Source organism: Bactrocera latifrons, unplaced genomic scaffold (genome assembly GCF_001853355.1).
Source record: "Bactrocera latifrons isolate USDA-ARS-PBARC rearing strain unplaced genomic scaffold, ASM185335v1 scaffold_113, whole genome shotgun sequence".
In the NCBI taxonomy this organism is placed as follows: Eukaryota; Metazoa; Arthropoda; class Insecta; order Diptera; family Tephritidae; genus Bactrocera; species Bactrocera latifrons.
In genome coordinates, this window is record NW_017534553.1 from 742365 (window position 1) to 764056 (window position 21692).

A 21692-nucleotide genomic window follows, 5' to 3' on the forward strand; every position below is an offset into this window, starting at 1 on the left:
TTTCTGCATTTCATTAACATAAATTAATTATTTTATTGTAATGCAATCGTAACCTATGATGGAAATTGGTGGAAGAAGAAGAGGTGAAGAGGAAGATGTAGAGAAGTAGTAAAATGTAGTAAGTGAAACTGGTTAGAAATTTTTGTGCGCAAATGCGTAGTGTAGAGAAATTCTATTTGCTACTAATGGCTGGAAAAAAGAAAAAACTAAAGAAAATTAAAAAACAAAAAAACAAAAAAAATAAACATTAAGAAAATGCAAGAAAAAGAAAATAAATATATGCATATACTTGTATATATTTAATACATATATGCAAAAATAATCGTTAGACCGCTGAGTTGAAATTAATGCGCAACGCCACGAGTCATTTGCTCACGCCCAGACAGTGGGCGGCAATCGCAGGCTGGTGGTTGGGTGTGAGCTCGGCATATTTAATATAAACGAATACACACACATATATGTGCATATATATATATTTGTATGTATGTATGGATATGCACGCGCTACTGGCTGTTTGGCAACATTTGTGAAGGCGTGTTTCGCTAGTATGTTTCTATGTTGTTGTTGCTTTTATTTCTGCTGCTGCAGTTGAAAGGTGCGCACTGGGTGCCGCTGAAATTGAATTGCCCATTGTTAGGCAAACTCTAATTAAATGYAACATGCACATGGCCGCCTACAACAACAACACTTGCATGTAGTAAAACGCGCAATAAACAAAAGCAATAACAAAGACAATGACAATATAAATCACGAAGAWCGTTAAGAGTCATTAGCAACAACAGTAGAAGCAGCAATTGTCAGTCATTCGCCAATTTTTGACACGTGGAAAATTTTTTTTTATTACACTCATACAAACATAATATATAGTCGGAGAACATATTTATTGCTAAACCACAAAGGCGGGAAAGGAAAAATCGAGATAAAGTTTACTTCCTGAAGAAAAAATAGTTTGAAAATTCTTTTTGTGTACTTGAATCAACTTGTGTATGTAAATGTGTGGTATATTTAAAATCTTTCATGCTTACGAGTATCATTTGAAATTATTGACAATTTGGAACTGTCTGAGTTCCGAAATTGAAAAGTCCCCGGCCTACCATAGTAAACACACATTTATGGCAAAATTAGTTTTTTATTCAACAAAGCTGCCTTTAAGGGTGATACACTGATTATGGCGACCCTCCAACTTTTTGATGCCATTTTTATAGTACGATTTGTCCTCTGCTTCAATATAGGTCTCAGTTTCGGCGCTTCTCTCCTCATTCGTTGAAAATGTCTTCCCGGTGAGCACTCTTTTGAGATCTGATATCAGAATATAGTTGCTGAGAGCTAGATTTAAAAAATACGAAGGATGCGGGACCAATWCATGGATTTCTGTCTTYGTTTTCACTGACTTGAGACACGGTGMATTGCSCTGGTGAAACAACACCTTCTGTTTCTTCAAATGCAGTCATTTTTCCACGATTTTAAACGGCTCAATAACGCTATGTAATAGTCGTTGCTGATTGTACTTTCTATTTCAATCGTATTCGAAAATTGAGACGCCATATCCTTGAGAACCGACTGTTGCGTTTTTCCACGCTTTAAACGGATTCATCGTGTGCATTTCACTTCGATATTAGTCTCGATTTGATTTCGGAATGAAATGATGGAGCCATGTTTCATCCATTGTCACAAATCGACGAAAAAAGTTAGGTTTATTACGCTTAAACATCTCCGAACACTGCTTCGAATCATCAACTCGTCGTTGTTTTTGTTCAAAAGTGAGCACCCACTTTGCACAGAGTTTTCCCGGTCTCGTCTTCGGTGCTCATTTCACCACTTCTACAGTTAGCAGATCAATCTTTGAATGTTGATTTTCCTGGGGCAGTGTCCAAGTTTATGAACTGTATTTTTTCTTTATTTTATCAACAAGCGAAATGCCTTTTTATCCATTTTTTTTGTTTTTTTTTTCAAAATAACAAAAGTGGCTTCACTTAAAATGATATAATTCACATACTAAAGATCCGACAGCTGTCTAATTCATATGAGCACCTTTTGAAGGTCCGAGCTCACTATATCATATGGATTTAAATCTAGTAGTGCCATATATGTACGTATATTACATGTCTGGACTTTTCATTGACTTGTTTTTTATTTTTAATATAATATTAATAAATAGCCCCGGAATTTTTAGACAAATCATTCAAGAGACTTGCGCTTACTTGTATTCACATGGAGGTACTCTATATCCTAATATTAATAAATTTTTATTTACCATACATAATATAATTTACATGAAAATCGATTAATACAAGACAAATACAGTAGCGTGTTAAGTATTTTGTAGAATCGGAAATTAATTGAGAATTAAAAATATTATTTAATCAATTAAATCAATTGCTTTTCATTTATTATTGACACAAATTTTGAAATATGTGTAAATTTTTGCATTAATGAGTAAAAATTATTTAATAATTGTGCTCTCTTTGCAACAGCTGATTTGCAAGTAAATAAGAAGTAGAAATTCCTGCACTTATTGCGTCTGTGCAAGCCGCTTGGCAACGGAAAATTAGATTAAGAAAACGTAAAAGCGAAAATGCAAAAGTTAAACACGCATACTAATACTAATAAAAGTGTCACATTGACACAGATTTGCATTAAATGCGGAATGTCTATTTTCTACACACACATACATACATACCCATACAACAGTACTTAAGCAGATACATATTATTATCGGCCTTTTCAGCGTGTGCAATAGAGCAGCTGTTTGACAACAATTTGCATTTTCAATGTAATGACATTTAACTACACGAACAAATGCGTAAATTGTGCTTGCAACTATGGTATATAGCAAATATACATATGTACATTTATGAATGTTTARATGAAACTGGTAAGAAAGCAATTATGTTTAAAAGGCTACAAATCGGCGCAGTAACAACCTTATGTCGCTGAATGCAATGCAAGTATGTGGATTAGAGCGACTAGAGTTGCAGAGTGCAAAAAAGCGGAAAGATCACGTATGCGGAAAATTTTCTACGGCTTATTCTGAACAACTTTGCCTAAGAGACTATGGGCCTAAAACCGGTTTCGATCCAGCGATTTTTAAGGTGAAATTTTTTAGGGATTATAAAGCATTTTCCTTCAGTTTTAGAGCTATCCGTAGAATATTTCTCGCATATGCAATCTTATAGAAATAAAATCGACCCGCTCCAATGTGGATACCTCTTAGAAGTGTTGTGTATCCTCTCTAAACTTTTGATTATACCAATTTATTTGTTTATTTATACCAATTTTTTGTTGGATTCAACACTTTTTAAGCGTTATACAGTTAACTTGGTTATACCAGTTGTTTGTTGGATTCAAAACTTTCTTAGCATTAGTCTGTTATTTTAGCTCTAGACAATTATAATAATTATACCAATTTGATTTGTACCAGTTTTTTATTTTATTAAACACTATTGTCATTAAAAAGTTAATTATACCAAATTTATTTATACCAGTTTTTATTTTATTCAACATTTGCTTAGCTTTAGACAGTTAATTATACTAAATTAATGTATACCAGTTGTTTATTTGATTCAACATATACCAATTTGGTCTATACTATTATATATATATACTATACAAGGATTATTATTTTTTTGCTAGTATTGCTATCCTTACTCTCTTACAAAAAATTGTAAGCGTAAAACCAATAAAAAAGTTGAATTCGGTATAAGAGAGCACATAGATACCTCATTAAAATGGTATAATCACACCCTCCAGTGCCGCCAATTCTGTTTTGATTTTAGACATGTTTTTACCGCTATGAATGGCTCAAATGTCAATTATCAGTAAAAAAAAAAAATGGCATAGTCAAATATTTTTATTTAAGTTAAAGTCTTTATAAATTGATTTCAATATATTTAGACTTGGTTTGAAATAGAATCTAATATGTTCCATGCGAAACGAAGACAGCTACTAACACTTAAAACAGCTATAATTTCTTCCTGTTGTCGGTCTATTTGATTAAATTATATATTAAAATATATTCACACCTATATATCATAAATAATAGCGTGACGAATTGAGCTAATATAGCCATGCCCGCCTGTATACATATACACGAATTAGTCCCTCAGTGTATGAAATATAGATCTGAATTTTTACACACGTCCTATTCACCCCAAGAAGTTACCCACGCCCACGAGATATCTTCAAAAAATTTAAATTGGATTTATATGCAAGGCAACGGTACAGTGTCCGAAGAAATTATAAAGATCGGATAATACAGCATATACAAGTAGATGCCATACAAACTATTAGGTTAAAATCATGATAATGACCTTTTTATGCCCTTTCATTGCCTTAGAAATGCGACTTGTGAAGGGCTATAATATAGCTTTGGTACAAACGAAGTTGACGTTTTTTCTTGTTAATTATTTAATTTCAGCTATTTTAACATGTTTTTCAACCTATTATTATTATTTCGCTTTGTTTATAACAATTTATCTTCTATTTATCAACTTTTCGGCTACAATTACAAACTTTTAAAGAATTTAGATATAAATATTAACATTTAATAAAAGTTGCGATAAAATGCTCAAGGTCGCCAGACTTTTATACAAATACCCACGAGCTGTAACAATGGCGATAAAATATCTTTATAATCCCCACATGCAAACTGACGCATTTTTCACAAGTGAATAACGAAATGTGGAAAAGAACATGATTACGCTTTCTGCTGAGCAATTTCATTATGTAATTCGCTGGCGAGATAAAAAGTTTCCGCCAACCGCATAAAAACACCAGTCATATGAGTGCCAGTATATCCGCATATGCTTTTACATATATAAGTAATATATCATATATAAGTAAATATGTGTATTTGGTGTACGTGGCTCATAGAGCTGCGCGTGATGCATTTTTCCTCATCTGCCACATTGTCATTTCATGTTGACTCGAATAATTCATGGCGGTGGTATGCCGCAAATGAAAAATTCGATAACGCTACCAGATAAAATTACTGCACGCCAGCTCCATATGCCCTCCCCCTGCATGTGTGTGTATATGTGTGTTAATAAATAATGTACATTCTTGTTGTGCAAAATACAAAAAATATGTAAAATTGCAATTTATGCTTTTATTTTCATTACACCTTTGTAGCAAAAACAAAGAAAAAAAAAATAATAAAATGTTAACAAGAAAACAGAAATGAGGCTACTAGCTTAGGTTTCCCGACAAACGCCACTTGGGCTAGAATTGCATTAATTTACATTTGATATCTGAATGCGGATCTTGCAGCTCAGATGTACCTTTATACTACATGCAGTTAGTTGCACACTCGCTCGTCTACTTATCGTGTACTATTTTGCTAATTTGTTTTTGTAATTGYAGCCGAGTCTTGTTTACCAACTCATCAACACCATGCATAACGCTTCTGTATATGCTGATTTGAAACTTTATCAGCTGCTGTAACTGGGTGATATATTGTTTTATATATGCCTACAGTAGTGTGCAATAAAATGGCCTTAAAAAAAATTAAAATTAAAAAAAAAAACACAACTAAGAAAGGACTAAGTTCAGGTGCAACAGAACATTTTATACTCTTTCAATTTGCACGAATCAAAGCCACGAAAATACATTAAGATAAAAAATTTCAAACAGAGGATCGGAATGGAAGAAATCATTTTATTAACAGTACCGTTAWATGGGGAGTAAGCGGGTTTATCATCTGATTTCATCCGCGCTGTCGATAGTTTTTATAATAAGTATCCTGAACGAATTTGGCTTTTATAGTTTTAGTGATCCAGGAGATATATAAACAAGTATAGTATATTAAACCTATTACTGGGCGTGATCACGCCCCCTATTAAAATATTTTCAACTCACAGATAGATTCTAAATAGAGTACGATTTTGAGGTAATTKGAATATTTAAAAAAAAATTCAATTATTTTCGGCCAAAAATGGTTAAAAAAAAACTGTTTTCATTATACGTACATAATCTTCTATTAGACATATGCCCTATAAGATATAAACCGAAGGAAGATAATCCATTTTACTACTTTCTCCTTAATTCCTTAAGCCAATTTGAAAAACATGGTTTCGAAAAAACGCCGTTTCAAGTTCGCGGTTAAGAACGGTTTTTGAAATTATACAATAAATTTCTTAAATTACATATCTATCGATAAAGTCAGTAAAAAATCGATTTTTTTAAGCATTTTCGGGTACTTCCGCCGTTAAGTACGGTCGCTTCTAGTATTTCCTCACAACCAACCAACACTTTTAGTTCAAGTAACGTTCATGAGATATTTTTTCTATAAACAATCATAATTTTTCAAGTCAGAAGTTCTTAAATCATCAAAAAAATATCTTATAATTTCATTCTTGACATTAATTTGTCGTTTAAGCCAGTCACAATAGAAAAACAACTCTATCAAAGAGAGTGGCTACACCATTTCAATGAGGTATCTCACTAATATAGTGAGATATCTTAAACGATGTTGAAGGCATAAAGTTTTCTTTTTAATATTTTAGACCAGTTTTCTCAATAGTCAAACTGAGCGCATTAGCTTCGTACCCTTGTACCCTTTATACCATTTTAGGCGAGAATGGAATACTCAAAGCTAACGAAATGGCGAAACGAAGACGTTGTTGTATTAAAAATAAGGGAGTATACAAACACCTCATTAATTGGCTATAACTGCCTGCACTATTACGACACTTTTTTCAATTTAGTTAGCTTAAACCAGTTGTGTGTTCGATTCGCCACTAAGTTTTATTAAGTTTCCTAATAAAAGTATCATAATTTTGTGCGAGATAAGTATGTTTTCGTCAGTCTATGAAGACCAAAAATGAACAAATTTCTTTGTTTTCATATTAATTTCTGCTCTAACGACATGAATGCATTTATTTTGCTACTCAGTGTATGCAATGAACATATGACTGCCTTCTGACGGAGAAATAACTATGAAAATAATTAAATCATATATCATTAGCGACAAGCAAACATACTTGCACAGACATACAAATAAGCTTACAAAGAAATACACAACATTTTATGCTTATACATACACATACACATCCATATGTGGTAATTAAAGTCGATAATTGGTTTTTCACAATTGCATTATTGTGGCAATAATACAATATATATGAGTGAGTTGATTGCAATAAGCGTGTATAAAAATGAAATCATGCCACAACTTTACAATACTATATGTATTGTATTATGGAATATTATACACATATGTATGTATGTATATGGGGATAAGTGGCAAATAGCGCTTATGTAATAAATCGAAAGTGCTCAGCGTGACATTGACGTCCCAGAAATGAAAAAACTGTCACATTGAGCGGAATTTAATTAAGTGCTTATTTATTTGTGAAAGTAGTGTTTTATGTAYGTATGTATGTATTAGGGTATCAGTTTTTCGAAGATGATTGTTTATTAAAGTCAGTTTTTGCTCTAAAAAGTAAATCCAACAGAAATAAGTTCTTTATATTCTATTTGTATTTATTTTCACATGTAGTTATACCACATATCGTCATCTAAAATGCAAAATAATATAACATTACTTTAAATACTGTAAACTTATGTAACTTATGGCGCGGAGAAAACGTTATAATAGAAACCACTCATATTGAACAAAATTTGAGTTTTGGTTATAAAATGGTTATATGTTGGTTATTATATCTGACAGCGACTTTTTTGATAATAGGTTGTTTTGCATTTTAGGTGACGATGAGATTTTATGATAAGTTAATATGCAACTTTAAAAGTGTGTTATTCTAATAAAACTATTTTACAAAAAAGTTCCCATTAATTTTTTGCATACCAATATGCCTTTAAAAATTATATGCATTTAAAGTTATACATCAAAGGTACGAAGCATTCATACCAGTGATCGATCTATTTGCATATTACATATTGCTCATACGCCATGGTGCACTGCATGAATACAGTACTCTTATAGTTGAGGCATAACTTTAACTGCGTATAACTTTTATAGGAATATTTTTATATGAAAAATCTTTATAATGATTTTTTACTTAGTTGTAAAATTTATTTAAAAAAACTGCCTTAAAAAATTAAATTTAAACTGTTAATATCTTTTAAATGGTTGTTTTTACGAAAATATCGGTCGAGACCTTTCTCTAGAGCATCCAATTTCCTAAAAAATCTATGAAGCTGGAAACAAGATATGCATTTTTTTAGGTGATGAAAAGAAAACAATAAAAAACTATACCGTTGCAATTAAGAGGTTATACTTAAAGAGATGGATTTCGTAGCAGTGTCTAAGAAGCAATATATTCCATTTATTGACCAACTTAACTTGATAGTTATATCACCTTTTTCGATATGGCACTGCTCGTTATGTTTGATCTCTGCTCTCGGCATCGAAGTTATCGAATTGAGTTCAATGCGAACGAGTATGCTGATACAATAATAAAGTTCATGTATGTCATATCAGTATCCAATTAAACCGGTCTAATACATTTATTCCGTTGTTTGTTCGATTCACCGCTCTAAAAAGTTTAACAAGTAGAAGATAGCAGTTAATCGATCATAACTAGGTTCTTGTATAGAAAACTATTTTTAATGAGAAAATATCTTCACGAAATTTGGCTTGAATTATTTTCTAAGATAACGTTAAAATATCTGAAGAAATTTACCAGATCGAACCACTACAGCATATAACCGCCATATAAACTGAAAGATCAAAATCAAGTCTTTGTATGAACAACTTTTTTATTTTACTACAAATCTTCAAAAAATTTAACGTGATTTATTTTCTTAAAACAATTGTACAATTTCCGAAGAAATTTCCTAGATCGCACTACTATAGCATATAGCTGGCACACAAACTGAACAATTCGAATCAGGTTCATGCATGGCAACTTCTTTGTGAAGGGTATTATGGCTTCCATGCAACCGAAGTTCACCTTTATTTGTTTTCTATTTCTAACTGCACTTTATGAGTTTCAGCATACTTTGCCCTTCCTTATTTAATTAAAAGTTTCAGTTATATAAACACATACATACATACTTACAATTATCAAAAAGTCATTCCAACATATATCTACATTTCGGCAACCCTGCAAATAACGTAGAAATCGAACAAAAATAAAAATCAAAAAAATTATAAAATTGACAAAAATTACAAAAATGACAGACGGCAACATGCAACATACTAACCATGACCCACTTTGTGGCATACAAAACTACATAAAACTGTGCTAACGCGCAAACCAACAGCTAAGCGTGTCGGCATGTTGCTGCAACAAATAGACGGACGGAGAGATAGCCATGGTTACCGCTGCTCATGCCAACGCTTTGGCAACCGCGCCAAAAAGCTTCGCAATCGAGAATTGCAATTCAAGCGTTTAAACTGTTGCCAATAGTTGCTGCTGCCTACATATACATATGTATATGTAAGCGTGTGTACATATGTATTGTATGTGTAGTTGTGCAAGCGTCTGTGCCGCGTGGCTTGGCTTTAAGGCGTTTGTGCCAGTTAATAACTGTGTCGCTGCTGCTGCCAATTGGATTCTAAAGCTCGGCAAATGCAGCGCAAAATAAAATTAAAGCAAACGAAAAAAGTTAAATTAAGTACCAGCTGGCAACGCCACAAGCTTRACAAGCTGACGCGCGCACTCAGCGCTTTGTTGTATTGCCAAATTTTGCTGCCAACAAAAATAGTAAACAAATGCGCCAAAAAACKACAAAGCAAGTCAAACATATGCTTTGCATAATCGCCGCGCTTTGAAAGCGCCTCAAATGTGCACGTTGCTCTGACATTGCAACAACTACAAATGGCAATATATTCATAGCAAACAGCTACAGTTACTTGTTGTTTTTGCTATTTTTATTTTTTTGTAAGTTTTATTGTTTTTTTCAAAWTGTTGTTGTTGATTTTGTAGTTTTTTGTTGTTGCTATATTCTGAACATTCTATTTTTAGGTTGTAAGGAAGTTTTTAATATCGAAACAGAAATATGGGAGACCCTATATGGTATATATGTACATAATCAACGTGCTGAGCCGAGTCAGTCTGTCCGTATATACGCCAACTAATCCCGCAGTTCATGAGATATCCAACTGAAATTTTGCACCCGCTCTTTTCTCTCTAAGAAGCTGCTCATTTGTTGGAACCACCGATATCGGTCTACTATAGCTTATAGTTACCATACAAAGTGATGGATAAAAATCAAGTATTTGTATGAAAATCTTTTATATTTGAGGAGATATCTTCAAACCATTTGACATRGATTATTGTCTAAGGTGACGCTACAACATTTAAAGAAATTTTCCAAATCGGACCACTATAGCTTATAGCTGCCATACAAACTAATCGATCAAAGTCAAGTCTTTGTAAGAAAAACTTTTTCATTTGCCGAGATATCTTTAAAAAATTTGGAATAGTTTAGTGTCCATACCAAAGTTACAATCTCCTAACATATTGTTCAGATCGGACTATAGCATATATGTAGCTCCCGTACAAACTGAGCGATCAAAATTAAGTCCTTATAAGGAAGATTTTTTTATATCACGAATTATATTTACAAAATTTGGCATAAAATAGTATCCCAGGCAACAACATAATCACCGAAGAAATTTTTCAGATCGGAGCACTATAGCTATATTTTGTTTTTGTTATTTTTATAAAATATTTTTTTATTTTATAACCCTTTTACAAAATTTTTGTTGCTCGCAATTTGTATTGTTTTTGTTGTAAATTTTTATTAAATTTTTGTTGCGCCCAATTTTTATTGTAGTTATTTTTGTTGTACCTTTGGTTTTTGAAATTTTATTATTATTGYTGTTATGTTGTAATTTATGTTTTTRTAATTTTGCYATTGTTGTTTTAYTGTGATTTTTGTTKTCATAAATTTTKTTATTGTTGTTGCTTTTGCAATTTGTTCTTGACGAGTTAGGCGCATTGCAGCTTGATTGGCGCACAGCAAATTTAAATATACAAATGAAAAAATACAAAYTAAAAAAAAATTAAATAAATTGAAAACAGTAAGAATGAATAGAACAAAGTAAGATAAAGCGGCACAAGGCAGCCAAGCCGCACCTCCGCCACGAGGCGCGCAAAATCAAATGCGAACACCAAAGCCACAGCTAGCTAAGCTGAGTGCACGCGCTTGCATATAAATTATATACTATACATGTATATATATGTGTGTGCCCAAGGGGCTAGACGCAGAACTATATCAATCCTATATATGCTCATTTGCAGCTGCACACATGTGTGTGTGTGTKTGGGTTTATAACAGTAGCCGCTTGAAAGTGGCACGTTCGAGTTACGTGCGACCTAATCCACTTTGTCTTTGCTACTTTGCTGTCACTGTTTTCGCTGTTATTGTTATTGGTTTYTGTCATTAGCGCTTGTTTTTACTGTAGGTAATGATTATTATTTTTTAATTACATATTTTATCATTTTTCTATGACTTGTTTAGCAAATATTTATATTAAACATTGTWGTTGTTATTGCTTTTTGTTGTAGTATGCATTTTCTAATGCTCGAATGTCAACGCGGTTAATTTATGCTGCTATGTACATATATTTATATACATATACTTTATACATTTATGTCACAGGCAATCTTTCGAACTCGTTTTCCAACACTGGCGCGCTCTGTTGTCACCCGCCATGCTACAGCGCGTCTGTCATTATGTCTCCGCTCCTGTRCATGTGCCGCGCTTTRTTTGTGTAATACGAGTATGCAATGTGGCGTTGCACATGCGCAATGCGCGTTTCTGGTCACGTTCACGCTTTTGTTCGGTCTCCTTCACGTCGCTGCTTTACTATTTTATCAGTTTAAAGCAGTTTTTTGTTTCTTTCTGATTTTTTATGTATTGATATTAAGTTTGTAACGCCCAAAAGAACATGTTGATGATCCTTTAAAAAATTTATAGAGCCAAGCTGTCGAAAAGAAACAATAAACATCGCTTTGATTTTTTAGCGGTTTTGGCATGTGTTTTTTTTTCGGTTAATTTCTTCCCTTCATTCCGATTTATCGGGAAGACGAACACGAACGAGTTTCATACCCATAATATCCGCCAAAATCTTTCAAACGGACTAGCGAGATCTATCGACCTGTCTTGCCATATATGTACATACTATATATCTAACATTTGCTTGACGATTTTCAAGCACCATTTTCTTCATTTTTTTAATATTTTCTTCAGTTGAAGAGGTCGAAAATTGTCCAGAACGAGGCATGTCTTCATCGAACTCTCGGTGTCCTTTGATGGTTTTGTATCACTCGTAGGCTTGTGTTAATCACCTTAAGCCTTTTCCAACATTCGCAAGAATTCTGCACCCCAAATTTGGTTAGAAATACAAAATTTGAGACAATCCAATTCACCGACTTAAAAGTCYTACCAACTTAGCAAAAYACATTTTTTCGARACATCATTTACCYGGAGARTTTAATTAMAATTTTTAGGTGYTTTTTTGTTACATTGTATACAAATATTTTCCTTATTTTGTCTTCTTTRTTTCGCCAATATTTTACTCGCCAAGTTAGTGCTCAGCTCCTTTCTCAAAAAATCAATCGTTGAAAGCAACAAAAAACATCCAGTTCAACTCAACATAAGCGAGTATATGGTTACCTCCATATATTTGTACGAGTATAACCTCCTCCTTCTGTTCGCTTTCGATTTTATTATGCCACTCTAATTTAAACCAGTTGTTCGTTCGTTTCGTCACTTTTCAAAGCTTAAAGCTTTTGTCGCTATTGTCTGTCACTCCTATTACTGTTTTTGTCCGCATACGAAGAATATATATATATATGTTCATTTATCTGTTTAACTGCTCCAATTCAGTTGTTGCCTCGTCAATTTTTATTCATATTTTGTTGCTGGTTTTGTYGTTGTTTTGTTCACCCATTTGTTGCTTACAAAAGCGTTACAAATGTGTTGTTTGTTGGCTTTATTTATGCTTCAGTGATGTGTCCACTATGTATGTCTGTTGATTGCAACACCGGTGGCTTCACCACACCGAAGCCAGTTAAAGCTGGCTTCCTAGCAATTAACGAGCAAACGATATGTAGCATCGCAAAAGCACATTAAATCAGATTAAATTATGTTATTAGAGAGCACAACATACATACATATATACGTATGAATGATGTGAACGATTAGTGACTGATTGTAATTATTATAAGATCTTAATTTCCATAAATTTTTATGACGGACTAATATTATATTTAAATATGTACTTAAATGGCTTTAAAAATTTCGGATAAAATTGTTATGATAGAAAGGTTTAGTGCCATAATTTAAAAACAGTTCAAAAAAAATAAAATATATTCTGAAATTCTTCGACCTTATTCCGTTATAAATGGTTTCGGTTTTTTTTGTTTAGTAACTGGCATATTTGAAAATATTCAAAAAATTCTTTACTTCTTTCCGCATACTAAGCGAAAATTCGGAATCAAATAGAGCTGTATTCAAAATAATTCTGGAATTACCTTTACATAAATGTATGATTTAAAATATTTATTTTGCTATTCTTAAACTGATTCCGAATCAAAATACATAAAAAAGTGAATTATAATCAGATCAAATTTGAACCAGACTGTTTCTTTCCGAAACAATAAAACATGTTTTCTTGATTGGTTCAATCTTGTTTTTACGTTCCTGATTTCCAAAAGTCAATTAGTGTAAGTTTGGTTGCTGTTCCTTTATGAAGCGATTAGTACCAAAAAAATTAACAACGAGTTTGCCTGAAACTTTATATTTCCAATGAAATGAATATGACAGATTCGTTAAAAATGCTGCAGAGATGTTTTGAGGAGTCTACTTTATCACGAGCACAAGTATTTGAGTGGCACAAAATATTAAGTGCAGGCTGTGAAGTCATTGAAATCTTGCCTCATGCGCGTAATTAAACAAACATTGCTTGAGAACCAACGTTGGCAACCGAAAGATAGCAAAGGATCCCAAAACATCTTCTAGATCGACTCARCACATTTAGGTTAATGTTTCAAGATGGAAGGAGAACATGCTAGACTCGAACCAAAAGTCTTGAATCATTCGCGAAAATGACGTTGAGTAAAGGTTGCCAAAATGATGCTTAATAGCGTAGCTGAGATATTGATATTCATCAAAMGCATCTTTTCTAGTGACGAGACGTGGATTTATGACACTATCCAACAATCGATCGAACGGCGTTCCAAAAATTAGTTGATCCGTATTAGTATTAGTCTTATTAATCAAAATAGAGCTTGATTAATATCCTCCCAAGGTCTGTTACTTCAACAGCATTTGGGGAATATTTTGTGCTACAAAAACTCTAAAAGAATATTAGCCTCAATAAATAAATCGGTTATTATTCCAAGATGGCAGACCGAAATTAACTAGATATTCTGAAAGAGTCTATAGATTCCAATTTTCTAATAAATACTTCGACTTAAGTAAGACTCGAAGAATGAGTGCTTTGTTATTGAGTTACTTAAAGTTGTTCCTAAGAGCTATCTAATATTCACTTTCATTAAGGGCTTTACGATGTTCGACCGTAATCTCGACAATGTTTGTGTTTTTTCGTAGCTGAAAAGAAATTTGTTCAGAGTGTTTGTACATGAGTAAAAATGTCATGCAGAAGGTCAGTGCCGCAGAAMATAGCAGTAATTTGGAAGAGTGCTGCCGAGTGTACAATTCCTGGCGGGATAAAAATGGGGGTCCGTTCCTGTTACGTAGATCCGACTGTCGTGAGAACGGCCCTCCTTGTCTTCTCTCCTCTCCACTGGTACCGTACTTTTTGTCTGTTTCAGAGCAACTACCCTCTCTGCTTCGCTTATTGAACAACTTTCATTGAAAATTCGAACAATAATAAACAACAACAACAAAAAATAAACAAAATGGAAAAATAAGTTGTTTTCACTTATTGTTCAATTCAAGTATATTACAATACCAACAACAAAAAAACAATTTAACTGCTTTCAAGCGCTGCAGTTAATATTAGAACCAACAACAAACGTTGTTGTTGCTGCTGTTAAAACAAACTGCCAACATATGCTTAGACTTAGGCATAGTCCATGTACAAATTAAGTCTATTTTACAGACCTGGTTATACCAAAAAACAAAAAAACTAATCAAAAATCAAACTTTTGTAAACAGCGTTAGCCATTGTTGCAACTGGCAATTGTTGTTGCCGCTTTGCGCCATGTGGCAGTGACCAAATTGAGCGTTGCACAAGGCATTTGCCATAATTTGTTTTGTGCATGTTTTGCTTCGTAACTTTTTTATTGACTTTTTTACGTTTCATTTTCGTCTTGCTTGGCTTTTTGTGGCACGTACACACCACACACACATATACACACATACAAAAGGCAGCGGTGATGTGCTGTCCTCACAGTATTGTTGGAATTAACACGCTTAAATGCAGTTAAGTCGGCTATTACACGAAGCAACTTTTGTTGCTGATTCTCGGGCGATTCTTTTTTTGCTGTTTCCCATTGCATTCACACAAGCAACTTGTGTTGCGCAACTCTGTTCGAGTTTTTTTTCTCATATGTGGAATACAATGCTCGCGACAGACTGCAAACGACATCTGTCAAATATTAAAATACACACGTTCTTATGGACGGACCTATTTTGAYAGCTGCACGACTACACGACTGAAGGCCGACAGTTGTCGTTCTCGCTAACTTCAATTTGATCCTATATTTGCCAACGACAGTAGGACGACTGTAGAGTTGACAGTAGAATGGAAGATAGAGAGATGAGGTAAAGTGGTTATGCCACTAATATGTAAAATGTAAAATTATTCACAGCTCTAACAAACTTGACGTTATTTTACAAATAAAAGCATAAATAGCTCTGTTACATCATTTATAATAACATTTGATAATTTAAAACAAACAAATTTACCTACTTACTTATTTTTTGCTTTAAAATTTCACTTTGAATAAAATATTAAAATTTCATTGAAGTGCAAGGTATTAGTATGGCCACAACGAAAKTGTGTGCATGCAAAATGGACAACTGGGTTGTTTTGTGTACATTACGGCCATTGTTATGTTGCTGCCCTCTCACAAACGTTCATGTAGTAGGATTCACAACGCCGTTTTCAGTTCACTGTCGTGCTGCTGCAGTCTTTCGCGAGCATTGTGTTCCGCGCATTATTCTCTTTCACTTTACTTTAACCCATTGTCAACTCTTTATTTTAACCCATTGTCGTTTCTTTTTCCTTATATGTATTTGGGCCACTCTATCACATATATTAATCAGTTCTGTTAATTAAGAAATACATTTTATTTATAATTCAAAATTAAAACAAAGGTTATATAACAGATCTTCACTATCGTCTGAATCAATTTGTATGGCTCCCTCCATACATTTCACAATATCTTTAATTAATTCGATTTTTTCGTCATACTCCATTTTCTAAAATATTTATATTATATTATGTATATTTGTATACATATTTGCAAATTACGTACCAAAAGATGAAATTAATTTTTTTAAATACAATATTCAAAATATTAATTTCAAAATAATATACGCAAATGCAACGATGTACTACGAAAGAAAGAACACGAATGCAGAAAAATGTCGCAGCGAACTGTTACGAATAAGATCACAAAGCGAGTTGCTGAACACTGGAAACTCGGCGCGATTCGCCTCTCCTCGTCGCCCCTCGCCTATAAACCAAGAGTTGCCGCAACAAAAGTTGCTTCGTGTAATAGCCGACTTACGGGGTTTTTTTCGCATAATCAGTCTGCCTGTCGGTCATCGTAATTCAGCAAATTTGCCATTCACTACTTGACTGTGTACAACAACAACAACAGTACACGGCTGTTTGCGTGCAGTTCTTGCAACCTTTTCGATGCCGTGAAAATTGCTGCCTTTTCCTCACTTTTATCGCATTCACCAGCGGCAATCAAAAACTATGAGGAAGAACTATAAAATGCAATTGCTCACCAACACATACACATACATACATTCATGCAGTATTACATGCATAAGTTACACAAAGTCTGTTTTTTATTTGCTMGCTATTGCGCCTACAGCGCCTCTGCTTTTTATTGTGTCTTCTAGTTGAGCTTTGCTTTTTTGCTTGCCTCTTTGTGCCTTTCTAATTGTGCCAAATAAAATAAATCGACCTCAATTTGATGACCTCGGCTTCCAGTCGCTAATTTCATGCGTAAAAGTAGATGATGATGCAGTTTTTTCTAGCATTAGTCTAATTTTTGTGCACAATAAGCTAAATGAGCTTTTGTTATTTGCAATAAATATTTACCCTAACAACGGAGCTTTGATTTGATTTTCTTCATTTAGTTGTTTTGGAGCGTCGCATGGCAATTGGCCGTGATACTTTAGTAGATTTGTAAATAATTTCAGTGATTTTCAATGGTTTAGGAGCTAATAAAAAAGTTAGGTTAGGTTGGAGTAGCTTCAACCGTTGGATAGTCACATAATGTTTTTTGTATTATAGTACTACTTATGTGCTATGAGGAGTATATAAATAGTACATTAGGCACTCAGTTTTATATATTGCATGCTATTTATATATCTCATAGCACCTTTAGAGGTTATGTCAGGTTAATGAAAAAAAATTTAAAAAAAACCTAGTTTTGAAATTCTTTATTAAGAGTATGGAAACGGGAGACATGAAATATTCAAATAGTTCTAACCAGCATAGTTACACTAGGATATAATTAACTGTTCAGTATCTAAATACTCCTTCATAATAAACTTTTTTATTAAATTAAGCAAAAAATTAGTTGTTTTTTCTTTCCAAATATAATAAGCAACTCTGCATAATGTCTAATTTTGATTTCATTCTCTCTATTTTCATTGCAGATAACCAAAGCGTTTATCCATAAAAATGCGCAATAAAAAAGCTGTAATTGTTTTTTGAGGTTGAAAGGTCTTTGAAGGACTTGACAACCGCCGTCGACGGATCGAAAGCGAAAGGGATTGAGACGCCATTGCAGAAGTGCCGAAGTACAGCAATAATAATCAATTATATGCTGTAATCTGCACTAAAGTAAAGAGTTCGAGACAGAGAGAGAGCGGAAATATAAGTGAAAATTCGGAAACTGTTTACTAGCAACGCACCTTTGGTGAGTAGATGAAAATGTTTTTAACACAATTATCCAATATTAGAAAAATCTAAAAAAAATTGGAATAATAAGTCGATTATAAGTATAAAGTTTCTGGTAAAAATATGGTATATTTTKAACCGTACTACTATATCAAATGAAAACATGGAAGGACCTAACTTAAAYRTTATAAAATTATTAATTTTAATTTTTTTCGATAAAATACGGTTCATATGTACCAATTGATTTGGATTAGTTGAGCAAACGGAAACTTTATCACCCAGTAAATATTTTTCTAACCTTAAAAATAATTTTAATTTCAACGCTTTTCTTATAACGAAAAATGTGATATCACTGAATTATTTTCGAAAATTGCAGTTGTAATTATTTTTTTCATATAAAAATTTTATTACTCACGCATATACCCACTCGTATGCATAGTTAGCATGTATAACAATAAATCTTAGTAATATAATCATGGCTTAAATCACATCATGCTGTTTAATTACAGACATATTTATATATGTATATATATTTTTAATATGTATATACATATGTATATGTATTTGTGATTGAGTCATAGCTTGTTCTTGTTTCGTAAGAAAACCTGAATGTCTATTTAACAACCTGTCATTGAGTCATCCAAAAGTACAATAGTTATGAGACATAAAACTTTTCCATTATGCTTAAGAAGCTTAACGAATGAATTGCGTTCATTTAATATATACATACATACTTACATTTTAAGTTATTGTCATTTTGACACTTCCGAAGTTTTGGTTTATACAAACACCTACATGTATATTCTGGGCGAAAGTTGCGAAAATTTGCCACCATGTAACTAAGTTGGTAGTAATAATCAAAGTCTTCTGAAGTAACTGTTTAAGTTTTCGATTAAGTTCGAACATTAAACAACTAACCCTCTTATTAAATATTTTTGAGTGTTTGAGTCAAAAGTGCACTCTCACATAGCCAATGAGGTCAATCGTACTGATCAAAAAAAACCACCGTTATATGCTACTACTTGTGACATCAAAAAGCTGKCAAACAACTAATTTCCATACGATTTGCATGAAATAGATTCTTCCAAAATGATTTTAAGTCATTTGCTGACAATTACAAGTGRTATTTTCGAAATTGTACTTTTAAAAATCGCTAATTGTTCAATTAAAAGTTGATTAATTGATTATTTTGATTAATTAGTTATTTATCCATTGTATGGTAATTTGAGAACTATTAAAGATTAAATTTCAGAAATTTAAAAAATGTTCAATAAAAACAGTTTTTTAACAGTCGCTTAATTGRGTCGATTATTAATTTGTGTAATAAKGTAATATACTAATAATTGAGAAAAATTGGAAATTAAATTTGKAAAATTCGCAAATTTCTTCTTCTTCTGCAATCGCTTAATTGAGTCGATCAGTAACTTCCTTAATTATTATTAATTATKTATGTACATGTAAATTGACAAAAATATATTTTGGAAATTCAATAAAATGCGTTAATTACATAATTAATATTAGTAATTATTTTTTCTACGGTCCCTTAATTTATTCAATTAAATACTTGCTTTATTATAAAATAAGTTGAGAAAACTTAAGTGTGGAATTYCTGAAATTTGCCAATTATTCAATCAGAAGTAGTTATTTTCTAATCGATTAATTGAGTCAATCATTACATAATAAATTGAAARCAATTAAAGGTGAAATTTCAGAATTTTTCGTATTTATTCAATTAAATGAAATGGTTATACAATCGCTTAATTGAGTCAATTAGTTAATTACTTACAATTAGAGGCAGAWTTTCAATAATTTCATGATTATTCAATTGGAAGTCAGTTTTGTGGAAGCGCTTAATTATGCCAATTAGTTAATTACTTCAACAAATGATAAATTGACAACAATTAGAAATGCAATTTCTGAAATTTTTTAATTATGAATAAAAAGTAGTAKTTTTTACAATAACATAATTGAGTGAATTTGTTAATTGAAGTTGATTATCAATTACCGATTTATGAAATTGCTAATTGATTAAATTATAGGACTCTAGAAATCCCTATTAATAATTTAACGCATTAAAATAATTTGTTTGCAAACATTWTTGCACTTATTTAACCTAAATTTTRTTATTTAACATTTCAATTAACCAATTTAATTTAAATAGCTTGAATGAAATATCTACTTACTATACATATGTATAAACCCACATTCTCTTATTATTAAAAATCACAYTTGGGTCTGTACTTAAGCATATTACTACACACTAAACTGCCTATGATTCGGATTTTAACCTGAACGTGTTCGTTGCTGGTGTTGTCCTTGCAAAAGGTTATGTTTTTGCCAGCAAACGGCGAGCAGAGACTACTTCCTGCCACAACATACACAAGCCATACATACATATTTGTATAAACCCATTTGCACACTTTTCGCTGCCGTAGTTCGCATTTCTGCATATTTATACACATATGTACACGCATGTAGACACACTGTATGTGTGCATACATTAAGTTTGTATTTGTACGTTCCTTTTGCCATTTGAGGGCAATTAGCGAACATTCAACACACTTTGGCCGCATSGCAAACATATTGGTGTGTATGYACATACAAACACACCTATATTGTGGTCATTATTATTGTCGTGGCCCGTTCGTCGCTCAGCTGTTGATAAAATATGTATTTCCAAGGGAGGGTGTACGCGGCTTAACACATTTCCAGCTGTTTTCAATGGYCTTCGAAACCTTCATTGGCAGCTCATGCTTATTATATTTTGGTTTTTGTTGCTCTGCACTTTGTTTGCCACAATGCGGCTCGTGTACGCGTGTCTGCTGGTCAACCATCAGCCTTGAAAATTCAGCATTGGCCTACGCTGTTTGCCTTGCCGTTCGGGTGAATGTTATTTTTTTCCTCTCCATCTTTTCTAAAAAAAATCATAGTTAAGTGTATATATTTAAACTTTTTGTGGGTTTATAACAAAATTAAGGACGATTTCCGCGTCACGTGTAGCATTTAATTTCCTTTTAAGTAAAAAGAGTTGAAAATTTTGACAAACTGTATAACAAAGGGTTGTAAAAACCAGATTTAAGAAYCGTAAATTCATTCTGTTACCATTTTCTACAAATCAGTGCCAACAAAATAACCACCAAAATCGTCTTAAGATTTAGTACTGTATTAGTGCTGCTGTGATCTCACCTTCTTCTCAAATAGACCACATTAATAAATTTTTGGATATTATTACATACATTGCKATAAAAAAGTACCCGAAAATTTTAAGTTAAACACAAAATAATATTGAATTATTCAACAACATTTGTTTTGTCACCTTCAAMGTCATCCCAACCAGATGCCACTGATTTTTCCAGTCCTCAAAACACTTTTAATGGCCTTCAGCTCCTTCAGCGAATTYTGCTTTATTTCTTCGATCGAATGAAAAGGGTTCCACGGAGCGGCAAATTCAGTTTGGGGAACAAGAAAAAGTCACAYGGAGGCAAATCTTGTTGGTTGATGGAGAGAGTTCATTGCGTTTTTTGCTTTAAATTCGGGAGAGATCCATGATTTGTTCTTGCMCAAATCCGGCCATTTCCGACAGATGTTCTTACGCAAAATCTTCAATATGGCTAAATATTACTATTGACCGTCTGTCCCTCCGGAACAAATTCGTGATACACAA

General features: G+C 32.8%; 1 protein-coding gene across 1 annotated transcript in view; it reads left to right on the plus strand.

Moving 5' to 3' along the window:
• LOC108975005 overlaps positions 1-21692 on the plus strand; it is a gene marked incomplete in the record, with an annotated part of 68316 nt that overhangs the window by 27730 nt on the left and 18894 nt on the right. Inside the window, 1 exon segment of the mRNA XM_018943196.1 lies at positions 17785-18047.